This window comes from Physeter macrocephalus, chromosome 14 (genome assembly GCF_002837175.3).
Source record: "Physeter macrocephalus isolate SW-GA chromosome 14, ASM283717v5, whole genome shotgun sequence".
In the NCBI taxonomy this organism is placed as follows: Eukaryota; Metazoa; Chordata; class Mammalia; order Artiodactyla; family Physeteridae; genus Physeter; species Physeter macrocephalus.
This window is the reverse complement of record NC_041227.1, coordinates 46,336,511-46,355,883: the sequence shown is the minus strand read 5'-3', so window position 1 is coordinate 46,355,883 and position 19,373 is coordinate 46,336,511. Positions and strand designations below refer to the sequence as shown.

At 49.1% G+C, this 19,373-nt stretch overlaps 1 protein-coding gene across 1 annotated transcript in view; it reads right to left on the bottom strand.

Moving 5' to 3' along the window:
• The window catches only part of RRBP1 (ribosome binding protein 1), a 60,001-nt gene that overhangs the window by 39,828 nt on the left and 800 nt on the right, over positions 1-19,373 (bottom strand). The window lies entirely within an intron of this gene.

The following is a 19,373-nucleotide window of genomic DNA, read 5'->3' as shown; positions in this document are numbered from 1 at the left end:
TTTTTTTTTTTTTTTTTTGTGGTACGTGGGCCTCTCACTGTTGTGGCCTCTCCCATTGCGGAGCACAGGCTCCGGATGCACGGGCTCAAGCGGCCATGGCTCACGGACCCAGCCGCTCCGCGGCATGAACCCGTGTCCCCTGCATTGGCAGGCGGACTCTCAACCACTGCGCCACCAGGGAAGCCCTATCAACTAATTTTGATGCTACTACAATCCCATTCCAGTCCCCTGAACTGGGGAGTGAGAAACAGCTCCCCCAGGAGGACCAGCAGTGGACCTGAGAAGGGAACGCAATGGTGAGAGGTTGGGGAGGAAGGCAGAAAGGGGGAGAGCTGAATGGCCCCCAGGTCCCCAGAGCACAGTTTTGCCGTCTTTCTACAAAACCCCGCGGGAAGAGGGTGGAACGCGCTCTGCTCTCCAAGGTGGTAAGTCCCTCAGCTGCGGCTGTGACACTTACTTCACCCAGACTGTCGCCGGGCCTGCAGCTCCAGGTCAAGCTCCACATTCCACTCCTCAGGCCCAAGGTGGACTCCTGGGGCAGCGGGTTCTGACCCCGGGCCATGGGTTCTGGCAGCGAAATGCACAGCCAGGGCCCCTCACACATGACAGTCAGCAGAGGCCACCCGACACGAGCCCCTCGGGATCCTCGCAGCCAAGTGTGCAAAAGGCCTGGGGGGGGGGTCCCGTGGGCGGGAGGACAGGGACAAAAAGCTGGAACGTTCCAGGCCCCATTCTAACCCCGCTGCTTGGAGGGCGTCCACCAACTGCAACTCCGGGTCCTCACAAGCACCCCTCAGAACTTTGCCAACATGGACACGTTTCAGGTACAAAGCAACACCATAATCACTATATCCATCCTATTCAGATGACCTTCTGTACAGCACAGAGAACTCTACTCAATGCTCTGTAATGACCTACATGGGAAAAGAATCTGAAAAAGAATGTATATAAAAATCCTTTGAAACACCCCTTCTCCAGAGGCAGCACCACGCCAGGGGCCCGGGTCACCCCGGCTGAGGTCCGTAAGCCCCAGGTGGCATCCACAACAAGCCCTGGAGGGCGGGTCCCCTGGAGCCCCAGGGCCACCAGCCCCCACGATGGGCGCCTGCCCCCCACCGTGGGCTCTGCAGATGTGTGGTTTGGTTAGAAAAGCCACGGTTGAAAAGTCAGCTTTGACTCTCAAGTTAGGCAAACACAGGATACAAAAATATATTCTCTGTCGGGGCAGAGTGGAGAAAAGCCAGCTGGGAGAGCATTTCCCTCCGCAGTGGACAGACGGATATCTGAGTCCATCACAGATGTGTCTTCCCAACCCTGCAGGACCGCTGCTCCAGAAAGAAACTGCATCCCCACCACTAACTCCTGAGTAAGAGTTTCTCTGAAAGGACGCTTTCACAGGAAAATGAAAAGCCCTAGAGTTGTGGTAACTCAGTGAAACAGTGAAGGCTCAGGACACATCAGCATCACCACGGACAGCCAAGAAGTCGAGGTGGAAGCCGCCTTCCCGCTGCCCCGCAGGGTCGGCTCCTGCTCGAGGGGCGGGACTACCACCCGTGCTCACAGGCACAGCAAAGCCAGCGATGCCTCCAAGGACGCTCTCAAGGTCAGCCTTCAAGGTCAGCCTTCCTGCGCTTCGCTTCTGAAATCCCCACCATGGTAAAAGGCCCCCAGCAGGAATCTCCCGCAGGGTTTTCCCAAGGGCCGTGCCCAGGAAGGCAAAGAATCCAGCCAACCGTGCCACTGCATCCTGTGTGGGCTGACCACAAAGAACCTGCGCTCTGTCAATCTCGGAAACTTCTATGAAATGTGCGCTCTTATTTACTATGGCCAGTCCGCTTAGAATGCAAAGCAGAAAGGTGAAGGCCTGCCAGGGTAGGGAGCAGGAGACTGCCCAGAGGCTCGGGGACCACTCCCAGGCTTGGCCGGCTGACACGCCCTGGGCCACCTCGGGGCTCCTCAGAGAATGGCTTTCCTCTGCTCCTGGGAGTAAGGACTCGGGAACAGAAGTTAAGTGGACGCCCCAGGCACGGACTACATTTGCTGATTCGTGTGGCCCAACCTGGCTTGTCCAGTCTGGCCAGTTCAGTCCAACTTGGCAATGGGGATTTGGGGACGTTTTGCGAAAAGGCCCCTCAACAGCACCCCTGGGGCGGGGTCTCATCCCTCTCCAGCTGCTCCTCAGGGGCCACGTGTGGGCACTTGGAGAAGCCACGGCAGGGGTGCGAGACGAAGCCTCCCGACTGAGCCCAAGCCCCATTTCCTGGGTGTTAGGTGACTTACCAGGAAGGCACAATCTAAAACACAACGACAATAAAATGGAGACACTAGCAGATACGGCTGCATCAGGATCACTGTCGCCTTGTTTTTGTAAATATTATGAAATATTTCAAATATATGGAAGATTAAGAGAAATAACATGAACGTCCATTTACCTACCACCCAGGTTTAACAAATCCAAACATCTTTCCCCATTTACTTGAGATATATATATGTAGTATCTCATCCTTCTCTCCAGAGAGAACCAACACTCAGAATGCCACCACTTCCACACGTGTGCGTGTGTGCTTACACATGTCCAGCACCGCTACGGTGAGGGCTGCGTGAGACACCACTGCGGGCATCACCGGGCAGCGTTTCATCCTCTAGGACACACCGCCAGGCCCAGGGCTGCTCCCCCAGGGCAGTGCCGCGAGCCCCGCCCTCTGCGTCCTGCACCATCTCCTCCTGCGCTCACACCCGGATATGTCCCCATGTGCCTCCCATGGTGAGCAGCCCTTCACGCTGCTTCCACGACATTGTTCATACCCTTGGCCCATTTTCTAAAGGGTTGTCTTTTTCTCTCATTTGTAGGTGTCCTTTACACATTTGGATATTAACCATTTGTATCCAAGTCTGTGGTTTCTTTTTCAACCAATTTTGTTTGAAAAATTGTTTCACTGTTTTGTTTTAGTGTTTTCTTGTTTTATTGCTACCACCCCAGAGTCAAAGAGAACCTGTTTCCTTTTTCTTTTTTTAAGGAAAAATCTGTTGCTATCCTTTAAATCTAAATAATTACTCAGTTGTGTTGGAGAAAGGCAACGCATTCCTAGGGGTTAAAACGCAAAAGGAACAAAGGGGTTGATACAGAGTGAAAACCTCCCTTACACCCCTGACTCTCAGCCACCCAGGTTCCAATCACTGGGAGAGAACTCCTTTCACTGTTTATTTTCTTCTACAAACTTCAGAACACTTTTCATAGTTGGGTTTCTAATCACCTGGGATCTACTCTGGCATAGGACAGGAAAGAGGGTCAGCTTCCCGCACGGCTTAAGTTACCCAGCGCCCCTTCTGGACTGGTCCATCCCCCCTACCCTCCAACTTTCACAGCCGCCTCTGTCCCATCTGGTTTGCAGTACACGTGGATCCCTCACGGGACTCACTTTGTTCCACCTACATGTTATTTACGCCCTGCATCAATACTACATTTTGGCCTATGTATCCCTTCCAAAAATTCTACTGGAACTTTTATTTGAAACACACTGAATTTAAAGGTGAACATGGGGAGAGCCGATGCTGTATACTATGGGAGCTGTCGGTGAATGGAGTGTGTAGCACTCCACTTATTTCAACGTTCTTTTATACTTGCAGGGAGCTTTTATGATCTTCTCTATAGAAGTCTTACACATCTTTTTTGTTGTTGTTAAGGTTATTGCTATTTTTAAATGTACTAGAAAAAGATTTCTTTTTCTTTTTCTAGCTACAGACAACCAGCAAAGTTATTCATTTTTGCATGTGTGTCGTTTACCCAAATACTATGCTAAACTCTCGTCAAATCCAGGAGTTTGTGGATTCTCTTCAAGAAAAATCACCTATGAAAAGAGTAATTTCTTGCTTTCTAAGCCACAACATCGCTTCTCTCTCGTCTCACAGAGCCGGCTCCAGGCTCACTGCTCTCACGGCCGAGTCTCCACTTCTGATCCTTCACTGTTAGATGCTGTGTTGACTGTAGGCTTTTGATAGAAACCTTTGATCAGGTTAAGCTATCTTATATTCCTAGTTACCTTTCCTTTTTTAATAGGGTATTTTAGCAAATGCTTTCTCTTAACCACTTGACATTTAATCTGAATTGGATTGAAGTAAAAGAATATATTCTAATGTTAACTCACAGATGGTTCTGATGGTGTAAACACTTCTTGACGGTAGGTCTTCTCTTTTCTAATCCCTCACTAGATTTGGTCTAGTGAGACCACTAGACCTCTTGGTCTCTCTTGCCTCTCCCCGCTTCCCTCTCCCCACTGGCAACCACTAGTTTGTTCTCTATACTGTGAATCTGCTTCTTTTTTGTTATATTCACTAGTTTGTTGTATTTTTAAAATTCCACATATAAGTGACATCATACGGTATTTTTCTTTCTCTGTCTGACTTATTTCACTTAGCACAATACCTTCTAGGTTCACCCATGTTGTCACAAACGGCAAAATTCCATTCTTTTTTATGGCTGAGTAGTATTCCATCATATACATATATATATAAATATATATGCGATATATATATATCACATTTTCTTTTATCCATTCATCTGTCGATGGACATTTAGGTTGTTTCCATGTCTTGGCTATTGTAAATAGTGCTGCTATGAACACTGGGGTGCATGTATATTTCTGAATTAGTGTCTCTGTTTTTTTTCAGATACATACTCAGGAGTAGGAGTGCTGGGTCATATGGTAGTTCTATTTTTAGTTTTTTGAGGAACCTCCACACTGTTCTGTTTTCCACAGTGGCTGCACCAATTTACATTCCCACCAACAGTGTATGAAGGTTCCCTTTGGCAGAGAGCTGATTTTTAACTGCTATTTCAATTTCAATGATGATTTCAGAACCAGCTTTTGGGTTTGTGATCCAATCTATATAATTAATTTTCATTATTCCTTCCTCCAACTTCCACTGGTTTATACTGTTCGAACTTCTTGACATGAACACTCCATGATCATGGCTTTATCAGTTTCTCCTGGGGATCTGTCGATTTGTGCTTTATTTGGAGGGCATCTTATTAGGTGAATATAAGATCAGAATTGTTACATCTTTCTGATAAAGTGCCTACTATTTTTTCCTTTATTATAAAGTGATCCTCTTTATCCCTAATAATGATCTTTTTTTTCCCCACTTCATTCTGATTGTATGTCTGATTTGACATGAATACACTACTATGTGTAAAATAGACAGCTAGTGGAAACCTGCTGCATAGCACAGGGAGCTCAGCTCGGTGCTCTGTGATGACCTTGATGGATGGGATGGGAGATATATATATATAGATATATATATATATATATAGCTGATTCACTTCGTTGTACAGCAGAAACTAACACAACGTTGTAAGGCAATTATACTCCAGCTAAAAAAAAAAAGTTACGCCAACTTTTGGGGGTTAATATTGGCCTAGAATAATTTTCTGTTCTCCACTTACAACCGTTCTGGGTTCATATGTTTTAAGTGGAGCTCTTAAAAATAGCATATAGCTGGATTTTATTTTCAGACCAGCGTGGCAATTTGTCTTTTTAACTGGTACGGTTAGTTCACCAACATCTACTGTGATTGCCTATGTATCTGGACTCATTTATACCCTTGTTTTGTTACTCCTATTTACAATACTTTTACTTTGCTTATTCCCCCTTTATTTATTTATTTGCATTCCACTGGACATCTTTTCCTCTGTGTTTGAAAGTCACACTTCTCTGTTCTTGTGTGTGTCTGTGTGCAAGCGCTCTTTTAAAAAACTGTGATTAAAATGTCTTTTCCGGGCTTCCCTGTTGGCGCAGTGGTTGAGAGCCCGCCTGCCGGTGCAGGGGACACGGGTTTGTGCCCCGGTCCGGGAAGATCCCATATGCCGCGGAGCGGCTGGGCCCGTGAGCCATGGCTGCTGGGCCTGCGCGTCCGGAGCCTGCGCTCCGCAACGGGAGAAGCCAGAACAATGAGAGGCCCGCGTACCACAAAACAAAACAAAAAAAGTCTTTTCCCCTTACGTTCTCCTAACATACACACCTGACACTTCCCAGGAGCCTTGGTGCTCCACCCGTTTCTCCCTCACACATACCTGGACGACCTGCAGGTGCTTGGAGTTCCAGACACTCGTGTTAAATTACCCAAATGGTTCCCAATCTGTTGCTGGCCACTGCTTCCTGCACCTCACGCCTTCTTTTGAGTCTCCCCAAAGTACACCCTCGACTACTTGTTTCAGCAAGAATCTCCTCTTGATAAACATCCTCAGGCCTCACAGCCCAGGAAGGATTTCTTTCCTTCACCCTCGCTCTTCATGAATGGATTAACTGGGTACAGAATTCCGTGCTGACAGTTATTTTCTCTCACCACTTTGAAGATATTATTTTATCTGTCTTCTGGCTTTTTTGGTTGGCAGCCGTGGCAGGGTGTGTGCTTACTCCGGAAAAACATGTTGTTGAGCTGTCATTCCTTTGTAATACGTTTTAAGAATACCTCCTCACTTTTAAGATCCATCTTTGGGGTTCTAAGCCTTTACCAATGCCTTTAGATGTGTATTTATTTTTATTATCTTAGGCTCACTGTGCTTTCTCATGTTTTTCACCAGTTCTGGAAAGCCCTTGGCCACTTAGTTCTTCTGAGATTTCCTTGCTCCTGTTTCTTTGTGGTAGAAGTCCTAACTAGACCTTAATCTCTCTGTGCTACCACTCGGACATATGTTCCTCTTCACCAATTGTCTCTTCAGCTGAATCTAACCAGCTCTATAATCAGTCCTTTGAGTTAATCTATTGTTTTTCAAGTTCGCCTTGTTTTATCCCTGGTGTTATTTTTTCCCATTAATGTTTTCCACTACCTACTTTATACCTCTGATAGTGACTCTGGCAGGACTTTATTAAGTTGCAACCCTGTCTGGGCTGAATTTCAGGCTTGTCTCTAAAGAGCTATTTTATCTTTGCTTCAACGAGGCCTTCAGAGAAGGCAGCAGGTAAGGACACATTTTTAGATGCAGCAGCTCCTGTTAAATACTCCCAGGAGACTCTGCCTCCCCCCGCCTCAGGACAAAACAGATAAGCTCCCATGCCATCTTCCCTGGCCACTACTCTGTCCCTTCAGTGCAGGTTTTACATGGGAGTGTGAGTGGGGTTCCCACTCCCCCCACCCAGCTCCCACCTGGACATAAAAACCAAAGACCCAGGACCCAGACTTCGGAGGACTACGGACACCCACACTGCAGGGTCAGCTTACTTCTGGACCCAGACAGTCTCTGCCCTTGGCTTACGGGATTCAGTAATCTCTTTTACTACCTTGTAAACTCAGCTATGCTTTTTAGAGAATGCTTACTAGCTCCATCTAACATTTCTAAATGTTTACAGAGAAGTGAGTTTTCAGGTCATCTCATCTAAAATTTTAAGTGTGACCTCTAATTCTTCTTTCTTTTTCTTTTCTTTTTTTTTTCTTTTTAACCTAAAACTAAGAGAAAATCTGGTAACTAGAAGATATAGTATTCGGAAATAATTTATTTCATGTTTTAAGAGGATGGAAATAACTGACCTCCTACATCAAAGAAACAATGCTATTCATTTTAAAGAAAGACAAAACACTAAAAATAGAAATGTATTCTATTCTAAGCCTTGGCTTATTCATCGGCCATTTCAGATTCAATTTCTTTGCTAAGGAAAAAAAACAAAGCATTGACATGTTTTTGTGTTTCTCCAATAAAACAGTCTTTGGAAAAGTAGGTACTTGAATGGACCTAAATCTTCTCAGCGCTTACGAGGAGACTACAGGGCTCACTACACGCCCCTGAGGTAGGGATCAGGAATCCTGAGTCCTCAAATCGCCCACGAGCAGTTCAGATGTGCAGAGTTCTTCCTGCAGTGGACACGAAGTTCCCAGGAAGCAGGATCAGTGGTCTCCCCACCGTGTCCAATCAAACCTCAGCACATCCACGCTCCAAGCGTCTGCTGTGTGAAGGCTCCACTAAATACCAATCAGGCAGGGGCCACTCATTTACACAGTCACATGGTTATGAGAACCACCTTGAAACAGAAAAGCACAGGCATCCTGGTGGAGGAAGAGAACACACACTGTGGGGGTCTCACACGCTTTGGGAAAGAGTTATTTTCTTCTTGGTTTTTTGGTTTTTCCACTATTGCAAATGGGGTCTCTCTTAAGTTTCATTTTCTGTTTGTTGCTGGTAATACTGACATGTAATTGATTTCCGTAGGGTGGTTTCCCCTGACCCACAGCAACCTTGCCTAATTCTACTAACACTATCTTCCGCTTCACTTCTCTTGAATTTCTGCACAGGGCCAGGACCAACAACACCGCGCTCAAGAGAAGGCGTGTCAGCTGGCATCCTGTTCTTCCTGATCTCAAAGCAAAACTTCTGGGCATCTTGCTATGCAGTGTGATGTTTGCTGTAGGTGTCCCTTCATCAGGTTCTTGGTTCTCTTCTTAGCTTAGTGTTGTTAAGTTATATGTTCCCAGAAATTCACTGATGTTGTTAAAACTTGCAAAATTATCACCATGTTGAGATGACAAAAGAAGGCTTATACATACAATGTGTGGTAGGGCCCCCTCCTCTGGTGGTTAATAAACACCTATGACACTGCTTTGTTTTTATTTATTAGCACAAGTTGTTCATGATAAGCACTCATCTTTTTAACATCACCACATCTGTAGTGAAGTCCCATCTTACACTCTTGATATTATTTGTGCCTTTTTCTTGACCAATTTTGCTTGATATTTGTCAACATTATTCATCTTTTGTAAGAATGAACTTCTCCACTGTATATTTACTTGTTTTCTGTTTCATTAATCCCTTCTCATTGTCACTTCCTTCTGAGTGGTTTATTTTGATTTTGTCACTTCTGGAGACAGATGCTTACTTAGCTCATTAATTTTCATCTTCTTTCTTAATATATGTATTTAAAGTTATCAATTTCCCTATAAATAATATTTTAGCTACATCCTACAAGTTTTGATGTGTAGTATCTTCATCATTCATTTCAAAACATTTTCTATTTTCCTTTTTTTTCTGATCCACAAATACATGCTAGAGGTGTTTTATTTTAATATACACATACATGGAGATTCTCTATTTATCTTTTTATTCATATTTCTAGTTTAACTGACCTCTGGTCGGACTACCTGCTCTACATAATTTCAGTCCTTTCATCTGTTGAGATTGACTTTAAGGCCCTGGATACAGCCAATCTTTGAAAATTCTGAAGTCAAATACGTATTAGCTGGCTACAGTGTTTTGTTTTATTTATATAGAGTCATAGATCACATTCCTAATTTTTTTTTTTTTTTTTTTTTTTGGAACGCGGGCCTCTCACTGTTGTGGCCTCTCCCGTTGCGGAGCACAGGCTCCGGACGCGCAGGCTCAGCGGCCATGGCTCACGGGCCTAGCCGCTCCGCGGCATGTGGCATCTTCCCGGACCGGGGCACAAACCCGTGTCCCCTGTATCGGCAGGCGGGCTCTCAACCACTGCGCCACCAGGGAAGCCCCACTTTCCTAATTTTGTTCAAAGTTCTAATCCTTAGTGATTTTTGTCTGCTTAGCTGTCAATTACTGAGAGGATATGCTAAAATTCTCTACTATGCTATAGATTTGACCATTTCCTGTAGTTCTGGCAGTGGTTGAGTGGCAGTGGTTTTGTTTTATATATTCTTTCATTTTCACCCTGTCCCTTGTAAACAAGAGTTGGATTTTTAAAATCCAGTAAGATATCTTTATGTTTTAACTGGAGTATTTAGTCAATTTACAATTTAAAAAAAATTTTTTTTTAATTTATTTGGTTGCACTGGGTCTTAGTTACGGCAGGTGGGATCCTTAGTTGTGGCCTGCGAACTCTTAGTCGCAGCATGCATGTGGGATCTAGTTCCCTGACCAGGGATTGAACCCGGGCCCCCTGCATTGGGAGCACGGACTCTTAACCACTGCGCCATGACGGAAGTCCCCAATTTACATTTTAAATGCTGATATAGTTGAGTTTAACTCTATAATCTTACTTTGTGTTATTTCCCCACCTGTCCTGGAGTTCTTTTTGTCTCCTTTCTTATCTCTTTTTGGATTGTTTTTAAATCACTCCATTTTTTCCCCTCTACTATTGCAGAATACAGTTTCTATTCTTTAGTGACTACCTTTAAGACACAATAATATGTGAGGTTCACAAAGTTCAAAGTTAAACAAAACTTTACTCCCAGGCTTCCCTGGTGGCGCAGTGGTTGCGAGTCTGCCTGCCGATGCAGGGGACATGGGTTCGTGCCCCGGTCCGGGAAGATCCCACGTGCCGCGGAGCGGATAGGCCTGTGAGCCATGGCCGCTGAGCCTGTGCGTCCGGAGCCTGTGCTCTGCAACGGGAGAGGCCACAACAGTGAGAGGCCAGCGTACCAAAAAAAAAAAAAAAAACTTTACTCCCTCCACTAATTCTAACACCCCTCTAACTTAGGTGTTATTAACCATATCCTTTTTCCAGTGCCCCCCCCAACATTATTATTATTCTTTCACACTTGTTTAGAGTTGCCCAAATGTTCCCACCTTCTTCACTCTTCTTTCCGTTTGGCACTATTTTCCTTCCAAGAACATCCTGGAGAGTTTTCTTTAGCCAAGATGTCACTAATTAACGGTCTTGGTTTTTGCCTTAAAAGTTACCTTCGTTTCACCCTCACTCTGGAATTTTTTCCTTTGGCTGCTGTATCACTACACTTTCTACACGTGGGTGTTTTTCCCTTGTTTGGATGGGTGTCTCCTCCATTCTGTACAATTCTCAGTCATTATTTCGTGCAACACGGGCTCTGGCACACCACCTCTTCTCCCTGATTCTCAGTTGGTCTTACAAGGTACTGTCCCATTTGGTTCTAAAGTGAAATCTGTACATTCTGCTCTATCTTCCAGTTCAACCACGCACTTCAATCTGTTGGGTTTTTAACTAGAGTGGTTGAGCTGCCCATGGCTACAAACTGCACCTGATTCCTTTATCAAATTTGTTAGGTCACTTAACAGTTTCCTTTCTTTGTAGGTATTTTCCACCTTGTCTATTACTTTAAGCAGAATAAGAAGCGCTTTTAAACACTGTGTCAACCACTCACTGTCTCTGTTTTCACAGACGTTCCTGCCGGTCCTCATTCACTGAACACCTGGCATTCTGTGTTTGGTTATTCTCAACCAGGGATGCTTGTCTGCCTTGAAAATTACATGTGGGGATTCTCTGAGCCGAGGATAAAGGCGCAGTCCTTCAAAAGACCTGCTTGCTTGTGGACTGGCCGTGGAGCACTCTCTACAAAGAATCAGAATTGGGTTGAAAATGTCCTACCACTGAGGTCACAGGATCTGCGTGAAGGACAACATCTCAGGAGGGGACGGGCTTACTTCTGACTCACCTTTCACCCTGGAGGTGCAGGAGTCCTCGGTGGGCACAGCTTCCATCATCCTGCCCACCTTGGTCTCTGCCCCCTGCGCCCAGAGGTGCCATCAGAACTCACAGTTTGCCCAGTTCACCGAATGCCCTCAGGACTGTGCTCACCATCCAGGGTTATTCTTTGCACTGAGACTCTGGTCTCCTCACTACCTTCCTCAGGATCTTCCAAGCCATTCAGTGCTTTCCACAGGTGTTGTTTTCATCTGTTCTGTAGCACTTGCCCCACCCGAGTGAGAAGAATGGTCCAGCCCACCAGTCCACCCTGTCACGGGAACACAGCCCGCCCTTACTTCTTCAAGCTACTGACATTTGGCACTGCTGCCACTCATGGCCAAACCAAACCCCAGCCAGGCAAGCTCTTAAAAGGAAAGAGGTCATCCCTGCGATGTGACTGAAGGGCTGCTGTGTAGGTGACTCCCAGATCCAAGCCTGGATGCACATCTGTCCCAGGAGGAGGGGAGCCTGCCTGGTGCCCTTGCCTACCGGCTCTGGGCTCTGCACAGGGTCCCGGCAGGTGGGCAGAGGCTCAGGCGGAATGACCTCTGGTACCCAACGGCCGGCTCCTTTGTTTTGAAGAAATCCACTTAACACTCAACAGTCACTACATCTACCTTGTTGGAACCAGGGTGAGGTGGGGGGTCTGATGAAGAATCTCCCCGCAGATCAAAGCTCTGCGAGCCCTCCCTCATGTACTGCGAGGGGCTGCCTTTCTGCCTGGACAGCATCTGCTCACCAGCAGTAAAATCTGACCCTTTTCCGCAAGCCGTATGCAAAGGCTCGTCTTTGATGAACCATCTCCAGGACATGGGGAGGGCAGCACGAGGGGGTGCTTCTTATCAGTAGCAGCGGTAACTCAACTTCACCCTGGTTGCTTGTTGAAGTCATGTTCCAAGCTCCTATGCTGCTGGTGGGAGTACAAATGAGGGCCAGCACTCTGGGGAGACCGCACTGTTGTCCACAGCTGAGCACATGCCTGCCGGGGCTGCAGCCCCACGCCTGGGAACAGCCCAGTGGAAAAGTGGACACGCGGTCGCCAAAGTCAGGGGCAAGACTGTATTTTACAGTATCATGTAATTTAGAGTACATCAAAACAGAAGCCCCAAAGTGGAAACTATCCAAGTGCCCCTGAACAGTGATGTGCATAGTATATACAATAGGGGGATGAACTACAATAGCCCAAGACCACGGATGGACCTCATGCTCACACGTAACGTTGAATGGGAGGCCACGATGAGCACAGGCCGTGTGTCCACTTGCCCCGAGTTCACGCGCAGGCGGGAGGGACCTGTGAGCTACACGTCAGGGGTGTGGTTACCCCTGGGCACGGGCAGCAACCCGAGGGGCATGAAATGAGCTGCTGGGGGACAATGTTTCTTGGCCAGCTGGTCACATGGGGCGCTGCTCCGTGAGCTGTAGACGGGAGAGTGCATTTTTCTATATTTGTTCTACTTTAGTAAAGAGTTAAAATACGTATATACACACATGCCAACTTTGGTAGGAAAATGAATCCACACAGCTCTCAAAGGAGGAGCATCTCTGATGCCAGGCGGGTCTGTCACGGCACATCCACTCCTGCCACCCCCAGGCCCCTCACGTGCGCTCACCACGCAGCTCCCAAGAGAGGGGAAGTGGGGACCAAGGTCACGGTGGGCACCGCCTCCAAGCCCCACAGACCTCGCTGTCCCCGCAGCTTCCGAAACCAGACTGTTCAGAACAAACCTCAGGGCTTCCCTCTGAGGTTGGAGGCGACAACACAGGCTTCAGTGGCCGCCTCGGCCGTGGCTAAAGCCTCGTCCACGCCCCTAACGACATGTCACTAACGAGGCCACTGTTGACAGTGTCGTCACCGCTCACTCTTGCGCACTGACCCCTTCCCTGAGTCACTGCAGTTACTACGAAATTCCCCAACTACGATGATCTAGAACTCACCAAGAAATGAAAACGTGTTCAACAGAAATAAAGCTGCATCTAATTCCTATGCAGGATGAGCCTTAATTAAAAAGGAAATAGTTTTTGCTACAGCTGAGTTGTACATTTTAACCACTGAATGAAAAGTTCCAATAGAACATACTGCCTGGGCTGAGGGCCAGAACCCGGTCTCTCACGGCTCTGCGTGAAATGCGTAGGCCAGATCCTCCCGTCAGGAGGGGCCAGGAATCTATGATCTACTTTTCCGTTTCTTTGCCTAAAAGCAAAGGCAGGCAGAGAGGAGGCAACGAGGGGTGTGGGCTCGGCCTGGAAGGGGCTGTGACCAGCCAGCCTGCCTGGCTCCAGTATCCCACACCTGCGCAGCGTCCTCGCCCGGTCCTCGAGGAAATGCCATCTGGGAGGCAGGAGGTTCATCTCATCCAGCCCTTAGTCCAACAAAGTCTGACTAAAAGAAGGGAGAATGGAATGCCAACTACCAGAAAAGAATTTCCCCTCCTACCACGAAGGAACACTCTTGCTCACGAAACACAAAACCCACCTCTTTTCAGAGGCAGTGCACTGTTCAAACCAAAAATAACGTTTTGTTTCCTGGTGAGGGCGTCGTCACCGATACGCTCGGCTGCTCTGCAAACCCATCTAGCTCATCAGCTCCGCCGGGAAATAAAGGATGCTCGCTGCGAATTCTCCTCCTGGAACCAGCACAGGCACCTGGGAAAGGCCCGGTCTGGTGAGGCCCCCGCGTGGGTGACGGACAGTGGAGAACAGGCAGCGCTGAGACCAATCTAACCAGCCTGCAAGTGCAGGGCACCTGGGAGAGAGCGAACGCCCAAGCCTTCTGCCAAGGGTCACTTCAGAGTCTTGGCTTCTGCTGGCAGAGCAGGATGGGCCACGTGTGGCAGCACTGCCATGAGTGTAACGGTCAGTCTCCCAACTGGAGCCAGGCTGGGGGGAACCCAAAAGTCACTTGGCTTTAGAATATGTTTTTTTGTGTTTATATTTGATACTCTAGGAATCCAGGCTACTTGAGGCTAAATGATAATGTACTCACAGAACACAGGCACTAGAAAATCACGTTAGCTTGGCAAGGATGGGCACCTACTGTATGCCACTGTCCAGACACTAGGGACACCTCGGGGAAACAGGGCGGCCACATCCCTGCACTGGGAGAGCTTATACTCCAGTGTCAGAAATGACAAAGTCAGTCACATATGTGACACATCGGGCGGTGATAATGAAAACAAAGCCACGCAGAGAAGTGGGACAGGGGTCACCAGGCCTGTCACTTTAAATAGGGTGGTCAGGGAGGTCACAATGCACAGACCTGAGTATGGTGGGGGAGCAAGCCACGTGGCCGTCTGGGAAAAAGCTCCCCAGGGAGAGCAAGAGCATGTGCAAAGGCCCTGCGGCAGAAGGGCCTGCCCGGGAAACAGAGGGAGGCCAGTGTGACCAGAGCAGGGGGTGGGGGTGGCAGCAGTGAAGCCAGAGGGAAAAGCAGGGCCTTGGAGGCCACTGGACAGACTCCGGCCAAGGAGGGTCCTGAACACAGGGTGACACGATCTGCTCTGGGAACAGACCAGAAGGCAGGGGGTGAGGGCAAAAGCAGGCAGACAACTTCAGACCTAGTGAAATAACCTGGGGGATGAGGGGTCTGCACCAGACTGGCACCAGGGGATGCGGTGAGAGTGGACAGAGCTGATAGGTTTGCCATCGTAAAGGATACAAGTGTGAGAAGGCATGGAGTGAAGGATAAACCACGATGTGCGGCCTGAAAGATGGAGCCAACTGGCCTGGTTTCATATTACACGAGGAGGAAACTGAAGCCAAGGGAGGAGAACAGTCACATCCAAGGTCACACCACTTACTCTGGGGACTAGAACCCAGACCACTGCTCCCCCCGCTGCCCCAAGCTGTAGCCAGTGGGGGACGCTGGTGACTACTCAGGTCACATGCGGACGCCCTCCAACTCCTCTTTGCTCTCAGACACTGGGGTAGACAGTGTCCCTCGGGGACTGCCGGCACCCAAGCACGTACTGTGGGTGAGGCTGGGAGGAGAGCACAGCCCCTGCCCAGGGAAGACAACCACAGTCCATTGCTGCCACCCGAGAAAGCAGAACTGGTGTGCCCAGAAATTCCCACTTTCCCCAAGAGAACCCCCAAATCTAGATTTTAACAACTTCTCCAATTTTAAAAGGTGGCTTAGTTGTTTAGCAACCCGGGCCTGAACAAGTTCCATCCACGCAGGGCTCCAGCTGGGAACCAGTCTCAAGACAGCCTGAAACACACCTGGTTCACTCACACCTCAACCAGGGTCAGGGCACAGAATTAAAGCTTTGGGTCTAAGATGGTCTTCTATTCCAACTTTGGAGCTAGTTGTTTAGCAACCCGGGCCTGAACAAACCTCACATGCCAGCCAAGTTCCATCCACGCAGGGCTCCAGCTGGGAACCAGTCTCAAGACAGCCTGAAACACACCTGGTTCACTCACACCTCAACCAGGGTCAGGGCACAGAATTAAAGCTTTGGGTCTAAGATGGTCTTCTATTCCAACTTTGGAGCCAGCAGATGATATTCACTATCACTATAAATAGCTGATCACTTCCGGCACAACCTTAGGGGCCTCCTGTCTCACCAACAAGAAAGTAGCTGTCTATCACTCTGGGTTCTTTGTTAACTGGTTTGACGTTACTCTACACAATGTACTAAGATAAGGCCACTAGTACAGCCAAGAATTCAGAAATTCTCCCCAAATACTATCCAGTGATCCTTTCAAAGTTCTATGGAATATAACAAAGCCCTGCAAATAGCCAGGAAACAACTGCTGCCAGCCAAACAGGAAAACGCCTGTACCCTGGACCGTGTAAGGTTAGGAGACCGGCAGCTGTTCCAGCCTTGCCAAAATAATCAAACGTAGAAATTACAGAACTTTCTTTATAAATTAAAGTTGCCCTGCGTTGCTAGGCAGGTGGGAGATGCATGTCACTTACGGCTCTTAAAGGAAACACTCTACATATGTCTGGCCTTCAGTCATGGGAGTCGGCCTGCCTGTTTCAGGAGACTCATCAGAACTTGTGTGCCTAAGAAAACTGCCTCCTAGGAAGTCCCCAGGTTAATTTTCCATAATGCTAAGTGGCCCTCTTGCCCAGGCTCTCTCACTTAGAATTAAATATTTACTTTCCCTACAAGCCATATGTTTTCTGCCCAATACCTATTTTCCATGTCTGTTACATTTGACCACTTTGATGCCTTTGGTGTTAGGTAAGAAGCTCTCCAGGGCAGGAACACTGTCTGTGCTGTGCCCCTGCTCCCCTGCCTTCTTTCTCTTAACATGCAGTTTATAGTACACACCAAGAATCAGGAACAACTGCTTTCTAAAGGTGACATCTTATTAGGTGGAAGCGCATGAACTGCCACTAGTTTAATTTTATTTAACTTTAAGTTGAAATACCTCCGTGTGGCTACTGTACTGGACAACACAGTTCTAGATGGAGTGTCTTCAGACTCGAATGAGGTTCGTTTGTGGTGTCTGAAGGCCTGGCACACAGGAGATGCTTGACAAAGACATGAAATGAAAGCACTGTCTTGGTACTGCCACACTCCACACTGACTCCCCGCCTTCGTTTCCATCTTCCAATTCCAGGTGCTCCCTGGGGTACTTACTGTCCCAATGAGTGTGGAATTATACGGCCTGTAGGTGTTGGTGAACATTCAGAAGGCCGTGCCAACATCGCCCAGCAGCTGGGCAACAGGAACTGACCTGCTGGGCCTCTACGTTCTCATCCACAGGATGGGAACAACCACATCTACGCTACGGAAACGGGCTGCTGTGAGGCCGAGATGTACACCAAAGCTGTGAATCTGACTCTAAACAGTAAACCTTAAAAATCAAGTTGGGCTGAGTTTCAGTTGTCCAATGAGATAGCTGGAGAAAATTTAACAGGTGTGCTGGTCTACCTCATTTCATCCGCAATTATTGTGTTAGGGGCCAAGCCTTAACCATCGCCGGGCCAGGACGTACAGATGGACAGCACTGCCTCCACCGCCATCATTCTCACTGACCATATTTTTTCTCCCAAAACAAGATTTTAGCACAGAAAAATCTGGATTCTCGAAAGAATTGTTGACTCCCTGCCTATATGTCACTCACCTCCTCGTTAAAACTCCTTGGGATAAAAGAACAAGTAAGAAAAGTCTGGGGTCTTGACATTTTTAAAAGGCATCCCTGCTACATAATAAACCAGTATGCCAATCAAATTGTTTGCATTCAGCCACTTACATGGAATTTGGTGCTGTATCATCGATACAGCCTACTGACTTAGGGCTCGTTTCAGCAAAGAGCATAACTGCTCAAATGTGACTCAGTGGCTTGGGATTTATTTAAAATTCTCCCATCACCAAAAACTATTCATGCTCCAAGGTACCAAACTAACTTCTTAATCTCTGTAGAGATGTTCAGAGGCCGACTCCTAACTGTGAAAGTGAAGAGTTCTGATCCAGCACAGTGCCTGCGGCTCGACTCCCTGGTGGCTGTTTCCAGTCCCCGAGACACCTTTCTCTCCCTACCTGGCCACCCACCCCGCCACCCTGCAACTCAATGTGTCCAGAAGCCCTGAAAGTGCAAGCCCTGCTCCGCCTCCTGCCTCCAGCTTTCCTCCTTCGCTTCATCAGAGAGGGAAGTGGCATCTCCAGGCCCTCAGAACTGGAAGCTTCTTTCTGGAAGGGAAACAAGTTGGCAGCCCACAGCAGGCCTGACCTTTGGAGAGTTCATAAAGAAACAGAGACGTCACCACAGCCCGCTGCGGGATCACCGAGCCTTCTCTGGGGTTGGATCAGGGGGAAGTCAAGACAGCCAAGCACAGAGGAAAGCATAGGGGGAGGCAGAGTGCTTCCCAGCCCCGCGGGAACAGCCAAAGCTCTGAAGAGACCTCCTTCCCCAAAGTCCAGAAAACGCCACGCAGACGCCCCCGCTCTGAAGATTCCAGCACACCAGGCAAACAGTGACCAGCGAGGCTCCCAAGAGCCTGCAAAGTTTCATTTTCTAGATGTTTCCTAGACTCTGCTGACCTCCGACCTCCAGGAGTTACTGCCAAACTTCCTTCTGCTGGCACAAGGTCCCAGGGTTTCCCAGCACTTACCTGGGAGGCTGCCCGACCCTACAGTGAGTGGGTGGTTCTATCCCCAGGCTACAGATAAGGAAACCTGGGTTCAGAGAGGTTAAGCACCCTGAGCAGAGGGTCTGCAGCGTGGCAGGCGTGGGATCCAGATGACAGGACGTGGCAAGGCTGTGTCCGCAGCAGGCGGGGCCAGAGCCAAACCCAGACCCCACCTCCCTCCCGGCCCGAACACCGCAGAAACTCATGCAAAAACAGTAACAGTCAACACCTGTGGACTACTCCCTACACGTGCTGGGTTTTCACGGTTCTCTCTCCGGCAGCCCGGCTGTTCCGACGTGGAAGCGGACCCCGGAGTGAAACAGCCTGGCCGACTCCCCACGGTGCCGGCTTTCGGAAACCCACCCCTTAACCATGACACCACCCGAGCTACCGTTCGTGATCTGCAATGTGGGGAGGGTTCCCCGAGGCTTCCCAGATGCTGCCCGGGTAGCGCGGACCCCAGCCCGCCCTCCCCTGTCCGGCGCCAGGCCGGGAGCCCGGGAGCCGGGGCGGGAGCCAGGCGGGGTGCCAGCGCGCTTGACGGCCGGGCCGGAGGTGCCACTTCCGCCGGGCCTGGCACCGCCGGCCCATTCATCGTCCCCCAGCCGGGCGCCCTCGCACCGGGTCCGCGCGGCCGGCCGGGCAAACAGCGCCCCTGGCCCCGCCGCCAGGGGGAGCAGGGAGCCGCCTCCCGCACTCCGGGAAGTTGCCACCGCGGCCGCCGGGCGTCCGGACCCGGACCGTCCGGGTCCCCGCACGGCGGCCCCCGCGGCGCCGAGCCCGGCCCGCCCCGTCGGCGCCGCCCGGCTCCGCCGCGTCCCCGGCCGCCGCCCGAGCCGGGCGCGCTCGGCCCGGGCCCCCATTCAATCCCGCCCCCTCCCCCGCTGGCCCAC